Below are 15,421 nucleotides of genomic sequence, written 5' to 3'. Positions count from 1 at the left end.
AATGACTTTGCAGTCTGGCACGTTAACCCACAGGACTCCAATACACATTTATACATATGTGTATATATATATATGTGTGTGTGTTGTTGTTACTAGGTACTGTTGAATTGGTTCCAACTCACAGTAACCGTATGTACAACAGAATGAAAAACTACCCTCTCCTGCAGAATGCTCACAATCGTTCCTATGTTTGAGAGCATTGTTTGAGGCCATTATTGCAGCCACTGTGTGAAATGTCTTCCTCATTTGTTCTGACCCTCAGTGTTACCAAGCATGATGTCCAGCTCCGGGGATTAGTCTCTCCTGTCAACATGTCTAAAGTATGTGATAATGAGTCCCACCATCCTGACTTCTAAGGAACATTCTGCCTGTCGTTCTTTCAAGACAGATTTATATGTTCTTCAGAAGTCCAAGGTATATTTAATATTCTTTGTCAACTCCCTAGTACAGGGTCACTATGAGTCAGAACCAGCTTAAAGGCAGTTAACAACAACAACAACAGTTCTTGTGTTTAAACTCTTCAGAAATGCCTTGTATAATCCTCATAGCTAAGTAAGATCCCTCTCCTCCTAACTCACTGGGAGATTGTTCCCGATCTGGAAGGCTATTTCATTTGGTCTTATTTGTAAAGTTTTTATTGTGAATTGAGTGATAGTTTACTTGGGAGAACATTGGTTTTACGTCATCGTTTCATTGCAATGATTACACTCTCCTCAGTGCATCATCATTCAACAGTATTTGCTTCTATTCCTTCAGTTTTTTGGGGGGAAGGATGTACACAAAAACACTCAAGAATATATAATCACTTAAACAACCAAAGGGCATGTATTGCAAGCCACAATGGTGATTTTGTCTGTTTGCTTGCTTCTTGTCACTACCACAAAACTAGATATTGAGAAGCACTTTCTCTCTTGCTCCTTATTAGATCTCCCATTCCCAGAAGACAGCTTGGTACATAAACCCACTCACTGCCACAGAGTTAATTCCAATTCATAGCCACCCTATAGTACAAAGTATAACTGCTTCTTATGGTTTCCATGGCTGTAAACCTTTATGTGAACACACAGCCTGATCTTTCTCCCCAGGAGTGGCTGGTGGATTTGAACCATGCCTTTTGGTCAGCAGCCCAATGCTAAAGCCACTGTGCCACAAGGGCTCCTTTGACACATAAGGCATTCAAGAAATTTGTTAAGTGCATGAATACATTATATATATCTTTTCCATTGCAGTCTCTAGACAAATTTGAAAACCTATCACATGTTGCTAAATTACTCTTCCATTTGGAATTTAAAGGGACCTGGTTTGTCAAAAGCAGTGTAGCAACTTCAGAAGTGATTTAGTCACCTGTACAGGTGTGGAGTGGAGTCCTGGTGTGGTGCAGTAGGACAAGCACTGGACTGCTAATGGCAAGGTTGGCAGTTCAAACCCACTAACCATTCCTTGGAAACCCTGTGCAGGATTGTTATGAATTGCAACTGACTTGATGGCACTTAACAACAAAAACAAAAATGGTGTGGTGCTATAGGATAAGCACTGGGCTACAAACCAAAAGGTTGATGACTCAAATTCACTAGTTGTTCCTTGGAAACCCTATACAGGGTTGCTATGAGTTGGAACTGATTTGTGGGCACTTAACAACAACAACAACAAAACAGTATGCTTTTGAAGAGTACTGGACTAGTCATAGAATTAAATCAATCTACTTCTCACTTCATAACTTCAAAATTATTGAATGGAATATAATTTCCTTAGATTTTCTGTTAATTATTAAATACGTTTTAAAGAGACTGAAAACGTGGGCTATGACTTGTGATATTGTTTATTTATGTCTACAAGATAATCATTGGACTGATAATCACAAAGTTGGTGGTTCAAAGCTACCAGTTGTTCCTCAGAAACACTATTCAGGGTTGCTATGAGTTGGAACCAATGTAGGGCACTTAATAACAACAACAGTAAAGTCTAAGTCAAAGCATACTGAAGTTATTAAACAAATTATTGTAATTGATATTTTCTATGCAATTCAATGAGCCTTGGTGTGGTGCTGTAGGATAAGCACTGAACTGGTGACTGAAAGTTCGGCAGTTCAAACCTACCAGCCACTCTTGGAAACCTTATACAGGGTTGCTATGAGTTGGAATTGACTTGATGGTACTTAACAACAACAACATGCAATTCAACACTAGATTAAAAATAACCTCTATCCTTCTTAAAAGAATGCAATTACTGTTAATTGTCTTTAAGTCAGGTCTGACTCATAGCAACTTGCAATTATATGACAAGTGGTAATGAACAATTCTAATTTACCACTGTCTTTCTTAATTCCCGGAAATAATCTGACTTTAAAAATGTGAATAAGTGGTTATTCTTAAATCAGAATTTATGGGCAAAAGTTTTATATTCATTTTGGTATCATTCCACTTTTTAATTATGGCAAGGGGAAAGTTTGTACAACTTTCCTTGGCTGCAATTTGCTCCTGCCCTCACTTTGTCACAAATGAGGCAGTGTGGCTGGTGGCAATCTGAGTACCAAACCTGAATTAGCAATGCCCAGCATTCATTTTCTCAATCAAATATCAATGTGGGAAGTCTGTGACTTAAGTTAAAGATGAAAAGGTCTGCCCAGCTGCTCCTCTCAAGCTCAGTTCTTATCCTTGTGTGAAAAAAAGAATACCTTAGAAAAGTAATTGTGGGTCTGAATACAATGATTGCCAAACAAAGATTCTAGCCCTGTTTATTTTGGAAGAGACTTGTGCATCAACCTGGCTGTCAGCAAGGTATTCATACAAATGCTTCTGTCCAACGGAGTAACAAGATTCATCCATCTCATTCAAATGGAGATTGCGCTGTATGAGTTGTTTGTCTTCTCTTCCCCTTTTCTGGCCCCTTCGCACAGCAGAATGTCTTTAATGTCAGTAATAAATGAGTACCACTGTCAGTGAAACTAAAAACCAAAACTCTGCTCAGAATGCCCACACTTGAGGATTCAAACTATGAAAGTGCAGAGGGATAAACTGTCCTCAGGGCTAATGTCAGTGCAAAGTAGGAATTTAATGAAGGATTAATGGGGTGGGCGGCAGGATAGATCTTTTCCAAGCAGGAGCAAGACGCTCCTGGTGTCTGTCTGCATCATGTGATTCCCCTTAGACCCACCGTTTTCCCAGTGGTTCTTGTCTGTCCTTCTAATGGATCAAGTTTGGATTGAAACTTTCTTGGCCCTGAAATGTGGCTATGCTTTCCAACTTTTTCATGTTGTTAACATTTATAAATACGAACTAACAATGGTATGGTATGCTAGTCTAAAAAGTAGATAGAAGGTGCTTTCATGGCCCTGAGACAGAGTCTCTATTCCAACCTTGAATTCATCTTTATAAGCCATGCAAGTACTTTTCATGTAGTTATATTCCATTTTTAATAGGATAGTCTGAAAAATAAAACTGTAAACAGTACCTCTGACTTCGATTTAATCTTGTAACACAATAATTAAGTATTCTTGTCTTCTATTTAATCTTGTAATACAAGTCTATTAACTATTATTGTGTTACAAAATTAAAGCACATTGGATCTAAAAAAAATAGTTTATTTAGTGTAAAATCAAAATTCACAATCTTTTCAATTCCCATAATACTTATGATGTATTGAAGAAAACACATTTTGCTACAGTTAACTTAAATATAAGGAGCTCTGATAGCATAGTGGTTACAAGTCAGGCTGCTAACCTTAAGGTCAGCAGTTCAAAACTACCAGTCGTTCTTCAGCAGAAAGATGATGTTTTCTGCTCCTATAAACATTTACAGCCTCAGAAAACCTATACAGGGTCCCTATGAGTTGGAACTGACTCTACGGCACACAACCACTACCACCATGGCACACAAACACCACCACCAACACCAGCACCAACTCAAATATGAAGCTATAGTTCCAAAGATCTTGATTCTAATTACGTATTGAATTGACTCTAGGAAAATACATATTCTTGCATGTAACAAAATGCACTTGTTTTAGACATCAATATTTAGATTGATCTTTTCAACATTTCTGGTTTTATAGGATTATATATATATATATATAATTATATATATATGATTTTTATATATGATTTTATATATATATATAATTCTATATATGAGTCGGTTCCGACTCATAGTGACCCTGTACAGGGTTTCCGAGGCTGTAAATCTTTATGGGAGCAGAAAGCCTCATCTTTCTCCCATGGAACAGCTGGTAGTTTTGAACTGCTGACCTTGTGGTTCGCAGCCCAATTCGTAATCACTACGCTACCAGTGCTCTGCATATTGTGTTACTTCTTCAGGGTTACAGAGAAAGAAAATGATATACTTTGTCATGGGGAGAAGTTGGGCAGGCATTTCAGGAAGGGTATATATTTCAAACTTATTAAAAATATTCCTGTGCAAAAACAAGGTGTATGGTTTATATACCAAAGCACAAATAAGCAGATAGCTCAGTGTAGCAATTTGTTCCAATTTGAAGTTTCCCTTTCTTACTTTATGTTTATATATATGAGTACATATTTATAACCACTTCAAAGACTCTGTAGCTTACCCTATTGCAGCCCATAACGACATGTTTTTTTATACTGATACTTGTCAATTAGGGTAATTTCTAGTTTAAGAAAATTTACTCAAGGATTTTATACTACTTTGAAGTTATTTAAGTATTAAAGACCAACATATACTTGTGAGATTTCAGTTGACTGCATTTTATTGAAGCAGTTAAAATTACATTATTATAAATATTAACTTGTTTTTTTCTCTAAAATATTACTAGTTAAGAGGAGAGATTACCGTTGTTGTTAGGTGTTATCAAGTCGGTTCTGACTTATAGTGACCTGATAAGGGAGCAAAAAGTCTCACCTTTCTTCTGGGGAGCAGCTGGTGGGCTAGAACCACTAATCTAAGTCTAGTGCTTATCTTATGGAGCAATGGCAAGAGGGCGGATTAGGTTGAGTCAAATAAAGAAAAAAATTATAGTCATATCTGAACAGCAACAAAAAATATATGTAAGTTGTAATTAAATGCCGTTGAATCAGTTCTGACTCATTGTGACCCTTTATAGGGTTTCCAAGGAGCGGCTGGTGTGTTGGAACTGCTGAACTTGTGGTTAAAACTGACCAGTGCTTTATCCCACAGCATCACATCAGGACTCCATATGTAGTGGTTTTGAGTCAGGCTGCTAATCTCACAGTCAGCAGTTCAAAACTACCAGCTGTTCCATGGGAGAAAGATGAAGCTTTCTGTTCCTGTAAAGATTTCCAGGCTTGGAAACCCTATTCAGGGTCGTTATGAGCATCAAAACCAACTCCACGGCATATAACCACCACCACCACCACTATACACACACACACATATATTATTGTCCAGTGCTGTTGAGTTGATTCCAACTCATAGTGACCTTGTAGAGGGTTTCTGGGGTTTTAAATCTTTGTAACAACAATGACAACATAGAAATGAGATTGGTGCTTAATTTTGCCTAGGGAAACACATAATTTAGGTCTATAAAAAAGTCAGTGTACCTAACCAGAGAAGCAGTGACAGCAGAGATGGAGCAGAGATGAGGGCATGGAGAGAGAGAGCAACTGAGGACTCTAGACTCATGGAAAGAGAATGCTGTGTGCTGGTGGCCAGGAGGCAGATTTGTAGAATGTGCCCTTGGGTTGTTTAAATTATTATATATTTCTGAGTTTTTTTGCATACATCAAAAGCAAAACAAAATAAAAAACAAATCAGAGGGAATAGAAGCAAATATTGTTAAATGAATATGAATGGAGGGGATTATAATCATTGCAACGAAACAAAATATGATAGGATGAGTATAAAACTGATGTTATCCCATGTAAACATTACTCAAGTCACAATAAAGGCTTAAAAAAAAAAAAAGCAGGGAGGGACAGAGAAACCAGAATTAGGGGGAACCCAAGGAGGAAATATGGAGAGTGCTGAACGGACACAATATGGGGATTGCAACTAATACTGAACAATTTGTTTGTGAACTACTGAATGGAAAACTAATTTCCTATGTAAACTTTCATCTAAATCATAATAAAATCTTAAAAAAGAAAACAAAACAACCACAATATCATAATCACCAAAAAATTCACAGAATTTCATATCATCAAATAGCCATACTATGTATCTCAGTATATTAAATCATTTAAGCCAATACGCACCTCTGTATAAGAAGTTTGTGTTTTCCCAACCTGAATTCTACCTCTGTTAAGAGAACCTTAAAAACCACTGATCATCCTTAAAACATAATCTCCTTGAACAGCTTTGACAATCTTCATTTTTTTTTTTTTTGGTCAATATATATTTTCATTTCTGTTTTGATCTGAACATTCTACTGACTTGAATTTATCCAGTTTTGTATTTTCACTGTCAAATAAAGGACATATTTATTTTGCAGTGACTATATGCTAGGCATGATTTAGGCTTGCATTTGCTTACCGTTAAGACAGATTTTCTACATGATTTAGCAAGAGACAACTCCAATCACAGTGCTATTATTGAGAAATCAGGTGTGATCATCACAATGTGCTTTTATAAAAATCAGAACTAAAACAAAAAGGTGAATGGAATTAATACTTTTGCTATTAATACTGACTTAAATATGTTGTTGTTGTTAACTGCTATTGAGTCCATTCCAACTCATAGTGACACTGTATAGGGTTTCCAAGGAGCAGCTGGTGGGTTTTAACCATCAATCTAGTGGTTAGCAATCCAGTGATTATCCTACAGTGCCACACCAGGACTCCATGACTTAAATATAGCAACCCCAAATCTAAAAGACATACAAATGAAGGCTTGCTATGAAGGGGTAAAGGCTTTCTAAACATTCTAGTTTAAAGCACTGTTCATAACCATTTTTAGATCACGAGATCATCTGAGAATTTCATGAAATCTCCTCCTCCCAGGAAAAAATGCACAAACAGAAGGCATTTAGCAGGGGATTTGGGAACTGTAAAGACTCGTTGAAACCAGTGCAGGTGAGAATTGCTGTTCTACAACATACTGTATGATTTGCTGAATGTAAAATCGATGATCTTGTCTGTAAACCTTCACTCAGTTCACAATAAAAAGTTTTCTTTAAAATGCAGTAAAATCTTTTCAACTAATTAAAAAAAAAAAAGTCAAAGTAACCTTCTATAATGGCTTGGCCTTGCAGTAAAATATCAGTAAGGAGGACAAGATAGCAGATTGAATAAAGGACTGATCTTACAAATGAATGACTTTTCAGTGTGAAATCTGACTTAAATACTCTCTATACATTCTACATTATTGTTGGTATAAGTAGGTGAGGGAAAGGACAACAGAGCCCAAAGGAATAATGTGTGAAAAGACACAGTGGGAAACAATAAAGTCCATTATGGGCAAAGAAAAGCACGCTCTTTCGCTGGAGCAGAAGGTAGTAAATTTGAGGAAGAGAGCCTGGGATGAGACCGAAAAATTGGTAGGTTGCCTTGTGATAATTCCTGAATGCCATTTAGACAGTTATGAATCTCTCTTAAGAACTTATTATCAAATAACATGCCAAAGAAGTTTTAAGCCTTGTAGAAATGAAATAGTTTTCATATAAGATTGCAGTGCTATGATTTGCAATTATTTTCGGTCCTAGAGATGAATGCTTTTCTTGCATAATTGTTCACATGTGATTGTTAAAAGACAGGTTGTTGTTTTTTTTTTAATTGTATATTTAAAAATTATTATTATTTTAACTGATTTTGAATTAAGTGAAGGTTTACATAGCAGATCATTAGTCTTACATTCAACTAATCATATACTTTGTTTTATCTCAATGATTACAACCCCGTCAATGTAATATCACTTGTTTCACTTCCTCCCTGTGTTTCTTGTTTCCATTCCTCCTTCTTTCCCATCCTTCTGAATTTTGTCCTTCGATAAATGCTGTCCTTTTGATCTTGCATGGTTGACCATTCTATGGTGTGCATGCCTCACTAGTATTCTTGTCCGCTCTGTATACCTATCTATTGCTTGGCTGAAAATTAAGTGAGAGGGGTGAGTTCACTTCCAGACCTGAAGGGTCATCAGGGGCCATAGTCTTAGGGTTCTACCAGATTAAAGATAGTTTTTGACTCCCACCATGGGAAGACTCAACTGGTGATTAGATGGAGCAGCTCAAAGCAGTTGAAGAAAAGAGTGAATGCTGTGGGTATTGGTATCAATTTTATCTCAGACAAACAGAATGTGTCCTTTAAGTGATTTTTGTAGGTTAGCACCAGAGCTTTTCAAGATACATAGACAGCACTGTTAATGGCCAAGGAACAAGGATTATCTAGGGTAGATGATTGCTTTGAGAGAAATTCGACAAAATGAGCAAGCCAAAGAGAAATTTAAGGCAATGGCTACCTAGATACTTTTGAAATGTCAAAACAGAAGAGAACAAAGTAAAATCCCACTTGTGAATTCTACATGCAAATGCCATCATTAAGTTGTTTAAAACTAGACTTGTAAAACAACTAACTAGATTTGATTCTAGAATTATTGTTGTTATTATTAAGTGCCATGGAGTTGGTTCCAACTCATAGGGTTTCCAAGGAGCAGCTGGTGGCTTTGAACTGCTGACCTTGTGGTTGGTTCACAGTCCAATGCTGACCCTACAGCATAAAGTTTAGGTGAATCTATTTTCTTTTTGTTTAATTCACAATTTAAAAGAAGAATTGGTATTTTGAAGAAAATTGCTTGAATGCATGCATCTGGATAGTCATATCTCACTGCATAGATTGGGGAAGTGGAGAGGGGGGAAACTCATCCTTGGACTCATCCCAAATAAATATCTCACATGGGTATATTTCAGTGACACCATTTGGGACAAGGCTTCAGGCTTCTTCCTTACAAATTTTCCATGACCAGGAGCCAAGTTTTAAGATTCCATTCATATAACCCAGTGTCAAAGGTGACACTGCCTATCATGTTTCTATAGAACAGGGATGGTGAACCTTTTTCTGCCAACGGCCAATTGGGTATTTATAACATTACCAGGCCATACAAAATTATCAACTTAAAAATTATCCTGCTGTATTTTGTCAAACATTTAATTAACCCAGTCCTAATACAATGGCAACTATCAACACTCACGGAAGCAGCAGTCAAGAAATCAAATGATGTATTGCATTAGGCAAATCTGCTGCACAAGACTTTTTTCAAGTGTTGAAGAGCAAAGATATCAGCTTGAGGACTAAGGTGTGCCTGACCCAAGCCATGGTATTTTCAATAACCTTATATGCATGCAAAAGCTGAACAGTAAATAAGGAAGACCATAGAAGAATCGATGCTTTTGAGATATGGGGTGGGAGGAGAATATTGAAAGTTATAGGCTGCCAAAAGAACCAATAGATCTGTTTTGGAAGAAGTGCAGCCAGAGTGCTCCTTGGAGGCCAAGATGGCCAAACATCGTCTCTCATACTTTGGACATTTTTTCAGGAGGGACCAGTCGCTGGAGAAGGATATCATGTTTGGTAAGGGGGAGGGTCAGAGAAAAAGAGAAAGACCCCCAACAAGATGGATTGGCCAAGTGGCAGCATCAGTGGATTCAAGCGTGGCATCAGTAGTGAGGTTGGCCCAGGATCAGGCAGTGTTTCATTCTGCTGTGCATAAGGTCACTATGGGTCGGTACTGATTCTAGGGCACCTAACAACAACAACAATAGCAATACAATGGCTGGAACTGCTTCTCTTTGGTGATAGACCAGCTGGTATTGATGTTGCTCTTCGAAACTGCTTTTCCTGGTTTGTGAAGGTCAGTCTGGAGTGTGGTCAACTCTTTGAGATGGTTAGTTTTAAAAGAACTGCTCTCTGCAGTAAGTTGTTCTGAACATAGACACATATTTCAATGCATGTCTCCTCAAGTGGGAAATTCATCATTGCGTATGTACCGTTTATAAGACTCAAGCAGTGGGAGGTTATTGTACCTAGCTTTCATCTCACCATAGCTTTGCAACCAAATGGTTTCATATTGTAGGTTATTCCACACATTGAACAGTATAGCAAACATATTCATTTCCATTAATTTACTTTTCATGTCCTTGAATCTTTCATTAAATGACTCAATTACTTTCACACATTCACCAGCATATTCAATGTTGTCTTTCCAGAGTGGGGAAATGCACTGTGTTATTCCTTTTGAGTTGTACTTTCCATAGCTGTAATTTAGCGTCAGATGATTTTATGTTTGAATGCAGGGAGCTAAGAAGCTGGTTAGGCCCTGCAGCTTGACGTTCAGCTCTGAGAGTTACTTGGTAATGCCCACTATGAATGCTAGATCACACAGCCACTTGTTGCCGTTGCGTTCCCTGACATGTTTTCTCTTCATCTCCATGAACTGCTTGACTTCATGCCACAGTTCCCAAAACCTCATGAGCCTGTTCCTGAGACTCACCTGCCTCATTTCACAATGATAAACAAGATTTCCATACTCAGTGTCAAGATCATTTAGTAACTTCTTTAAATGGCGGCTGTTAAACCCTCTGCTTTTGACAAAATTGATTTGTGATGCTACTGTTGACATCACATTGTTGTGCCTCAACAACTGTGCACAGAGACTTTCTACTTTCTTGTTGTTTTTATGTGCCGTAGAGACGGGTCCGACCCATAGCTACCCTCTACAAGGTTTCCGAGGAGCAGCTGGTGAGCTTGAACCACCAACCTTGCAGTTCAAATGGCTTTGCAGTCTGGCGTATATAACCCACAGCGCCGTAGTGGTATATAATAAAATTACTAGGATCAACATTGAGATTATTCAGTTCTTTTGTGCCAAATGCAATAAACTCTTTTTTTCCAGCCAACCATAGCTAGAGCTCCATTTGTAGTAAGTCCACTTAACTTTTCAAATGTTAACTCATGTTGTTTCCTTGATAAAACAAGTCTCTCAAACAAGTCTTCACCTCTTGTAGTCATGCATGGCTTCCAGTGCCAGCAATTCTTCTCATCTGTCAAACTCTGCAGTTATCCCACGAATGAAAATGGCCAGTTGGGGTGTATTAACAAGCCAGAGAGAAACACTGGAAATCTGCAGAATCTTTTAATCATTGTTTTTTCAATATCTTGTACTAAATCAGTAATTCGAAAAATAACACTCTGAAACAATTTTACTTTGTCTGATTCTAACAACTCCACAGCAGCCACCATTCACTCTTCTACAAACTCTCCCTCTACATGAGGCCTTAGCTTCTTTGTGATTAGTCTGATTACTGTATAACTCATTTGGTTAACGTTGTCTCAGTCACAATGGGGCCTAGTGAAAGTGGCTTGTTGAGATTCCAAACTGCTGTAGAGAATTGATTTTAATCCAGATGCATTTGGCTTCCCAATTCATTGAGTTTAGCATGTTTTGAGCTGCAATGATGCTCCACATTGTTTTTTTTGATTATTATTATTATTACTGCTAACTCATCACCACAAACTAGGCACACAGGTGTGTTTGCCTTTAATTTCAACAAAAAAATAACCATTTGTCCATTTCTCTTGGAAAGATCGACACTCTGCAGCAATTTTCTTTGAAGTCACCATTTGTAGGATGTCACACCACTTAAGTGTTTATAACTATCCAGTATGTGTGTTGCCAGCAACATGATTATTTTGCTTTGATTACTGTTTTAATCCTGCATCTTGGTTTTGGAACATATCCAACATTCATATTGTTCACTCCTGAGGTCTTTTCTGTGTACTGTAATTCCCTTGATCTTCAACTAAGATTCAGTTTTTATGAGGATTATTGATTATGGACATGTGGATAAAGATTGTATTCGATTTATCATCTATGTCGGCAAAGAAGTCAAAATATCGTTGTCAACCATTGGAGGCAAGGTCATCAACATCTTGAGGAATCATATCACCCTTTCTCGTCTCATCATTACCAGATGGCCTAGTTTCGCCACACTGTGTTAACACTTTTGCAACATATACATTTCCAGCCTGCCTGGTATTGACTCCTCTGAGTCACCGCAATACAGGGAGATGGGCTGAGGGTAGCCAATGAGAAGTATACATGTCTTTCTCATCATGGACTCGTATATATATCCTATCTATTCCATAATGGATGTTCCTTCCTTGTTCCTCAGAATTTACATTATTACCATGATTCACTTAATATGAATTCATATTGCTATGAAAAAAGCTCCTAGGTTTATTGTATTTCAAGTCCCAGTTGCAGTTGTTTTGACAGAGCCAGACCAACTGATTTTGCTGGCTAGTTGTCTCCACCCCTACTATGTTGTTGTTAAGTGCTATTGAGTCATACCAACCCACAGCGACCCGTATAGGACTTCCGAGGAGCAGCTGTGAGCTTGAATCGCCAACCTTGTGGTTCAAACTGACTTTGCAGTCCAGTGCATTAACCCACAGTGCCACACCAGGACTCCATGCACAAATATGGATCTCAGAAAATTAGTTGTCACTTAACAACAACAGCAACATAGAGTTGCATTAAATTGGAATCTACTCAAGGGCAATGTGTTTGGTTTGTATTTTTAGACATAAACAGAAAAAATTGGATGAATTCCTGGATTGCTGACCTTACTTGTATATAAATATTTTATAAAAGGCTTTATCTGTATTGTTGTTGTTAAGTGCCATTGTGTCAATTCTGACTCAGAGCAACTCTGTATAGGGTTTTCAAGGAGCAGCTGGTGGATTTGAAGTGCCGACCTTGTGGTTTGTATCCAGTGCTGATCCACAGCACAACACCAGAAGTTTTTTTATCTGTATTTCTCCTATATAAAATCACTCATATAAAATAGCATGTAGTTTCCAATATGGTAACCACATATACCAGAAGAAAAAGATTGTTAACAACTGAATGGATTATGACAAGATTATGGTTTACTCACACAAACTGTAAAACACTTAATAAAAAGTATGAAACCCCTCCATTAGCCAATAAAAATATAAAACAGAGAGCCAGCACCATATGACGACAGCAAAGTATCAAATGGTCCTAGGCATCCCAACTCTTCAGACTACTTGATCAAACAGTGACACATTTGAGCTTGGAGTTTAAAGGCATTTGTTTTGTTGTGTTTTTACTTGCATTTTCCAAACTGTCTCAGTTCCTGATTCCACACTGCTATTGTGTGGATCAAATAATCCCTGGTCACAAAAATACCCTGGGGATTGACTCTGTTGGCGTCCAGTTTATGAGTGTGGTCAGTCATTCCACATGCCTTAGGGATGAGCTATCTTTGCCATGATGAGAGATTTCCTTTTCAAGTTTTGTAATCCCCAAATACAAATTACAATACCAATAAAAGTCAAATTATTGAAGGAAATGTAAATTGCAACCTTGTTCAGGATAGCACTAAAATAAGTTTTAATTTTGGACTTTTTAAAAAATGAAATTATTACTGACTTAGTACAGAGAGGGAAATCTTGCAATCTGTTCCTAGCATAGTAAATATCTGCCACCCTAACGTTTTCAATATGAACAATTACCAGTCATTTAAAAAATACATTTTTTCTCTTGTAAACGCCGAATATGACAATTCTAGTCTTCTTTGTGGCTCTATAGTATTATAAAACAACTTTGGAAAGGAAGACAGAAAATTCAAAAACAAAAAAATGCTGAACACATTTCCTCTTCTAGCCTCTGTCATTATGTCTTGCAGAGTGAAATCCTACATTTTAAACAATATAACTCCCTTTATGTTCATAGTCTTCCAGAATATCATCAATTTTACATGAGCTCACGGAGTATGGATTAATCAATCCCACACTACGGTTCTGCGTTAAACAGGGATCCAGCCATCTCCCTGATTCCCAGCGCCGTCCCAATTCTCACCATCCTGGAGACCAAAGGAATCCCCAGGTTGAGAAATGCCACTTGGGGCGGTCCCAAGACTGTCAATTTCTTTAAGGATAACTGAATTAGAATACCTGACCTCCCCCAACCTTTTCGTCCCATCCTTTGCTCCCAGGATTTTACAAATTGCTTATAAAACAGTAAAACGTGGGTCAGGCACACAAACACGTTCTTTCCAGCCACCGTAACCGGATCGCTGGAGCGAAATAAACTCGCAGAAACCTCCGCAGACCACAGCCAGAGCGCCAGCAGGCGCTGAAAGCAACTTCCAAGTGTAGCTGCAAGCTACAAGCTCCGCTGGGGTGCAGATATTAGTTCCTGGTTTAGCATAGTCCTGATAGCCCATCCCGAAAATAGTGCGTGGAGGAGGGAGCAAGAATGAAGCGAAAACCGCCTTCATTTCTGCATGTCGCACCCGTAAGAAAGCCCTGCAGCCTTAGGAGACTAGAAGCCAAGGTTCCAGGGAGAGCGGGGAGGAGTGAGGGCCCCCCCCCATTTCCACTCCCACCCCCGCACCGGCACCCGGACAGCTGCCCAGCTCTTGGAATTCATTGGCTTCCCCCCACCCCACCTCCCAAATACCATCCCAATCCAGTTGAGCCCCCCGCCCCACCCTCCCTGACCTAATAAGGCCGTGCAGTGTGCTGGAGAACCTATATAAAAGACGTTGACTGGCGGGAACTCTGCACCTCACCACACAAAGAAGGCAGGAGCGGTCCAGCATCAAGAGCAGCCATGGCCAAGGAGTGGGGCTATGCTAGCCACAATGGTCCCAACCACTGGCATGGACTTCACCCGATTGCCAAGGGAGACAACCAGTCATCCATTGAGATGCATACCAAAGACATCAAGCATGAATCGTGTCTGCAGTCGTGGTTGGCATCTTATGACACTGGCTCTGCCAAGACCATACTGAGCAATGGGAAGACCTGCAGGGTCGTGTTTGATGACACTTACGATAGATCAATGCTAAGAGGTGGCCCCCTCACTGGACCCTATCTCCTTCGCCAGTTTCATCTTCACTGGGGCTCCTCGGTTGATCATGGCTCTGAGCACACTGTGGATGGAGTCAAGTATGCAGCTGAGCTCCATTTGGTTCACTGGAATTTTGGAGAAGCTCTGAGGCAGCCTGATGGAATAGCTGTGGTTGGCATTTTTCTGAAGATAGGACTTGAGAAAGGTGAGTTCCAGCTGTTTCTTGATGCCTTGGACAAAATTAAGACAAAGGGCATGGAGGCACCCTTCACTCAATTTGACCCATCCTGCCTGTTCCCTACCTGGAGCTACCACTGCTCCTTCACCACACCGCCCTGCGAGGAGTGCATTGTGTGGCTCCTGCTTAAAGGAGCCCATCACCGTGAGCTCTGACCAGATGGCCAAACTGCGGAGCATCTACTCCAGCGCGGAATGAGCGAGCCTCCTGTGCCTTGGTGGGGAACTGGTGCTCTCCACAGCCTATCAAGGGCAGGATGGTGAGGGCCTCCTTCAACTGAAGTCCCCCGAGAGTGCCCTCTTCAGGAAAGGAAAGCTGCTGTTGCAGAATGTGATTCCTTGTTTTCTATTGGTGCGCCTTACTCAAAGTATATTTTGGT

At 39.1% G+C, this 15,421-nt stretch overlaps 1 pseudogene; it reads left to right on the top strand.

Moving 5' to 3' along the window:
- The first annotated feature begins 14,564 nt into the window (after nucleotides 1-14,564).
- On the top strand, nucleotides 14,565-15,322 carry LOC102831060 (annotated as a pseudogene).
- The last annotated feature ends 99 nt before the right edge of the window (nucleotides 15,323-15,421 follow it).

Source organism: Chrysochloris asiatica, unplaced genomic scaffold (genome assembly GCF_000296735.1).
Source record: "Chrysochloris asiatica unplaced genomic scaffold, ChrAsi1.0 scaffold00031, whole genome shotgun sequence".
NCBI classification, from domain to species: Eukaryota; Metazoa; Chordata; class Mammalia; order Afrosoricida; family Chrysochloridae; genus Chrysochloris; species Chrysochloris asiatica.
The sequence above is the reverse complement of the archived record's forward strand: the minus strand, read 5'-3'. Positions and strand labels throughout refer to the sequence as shown.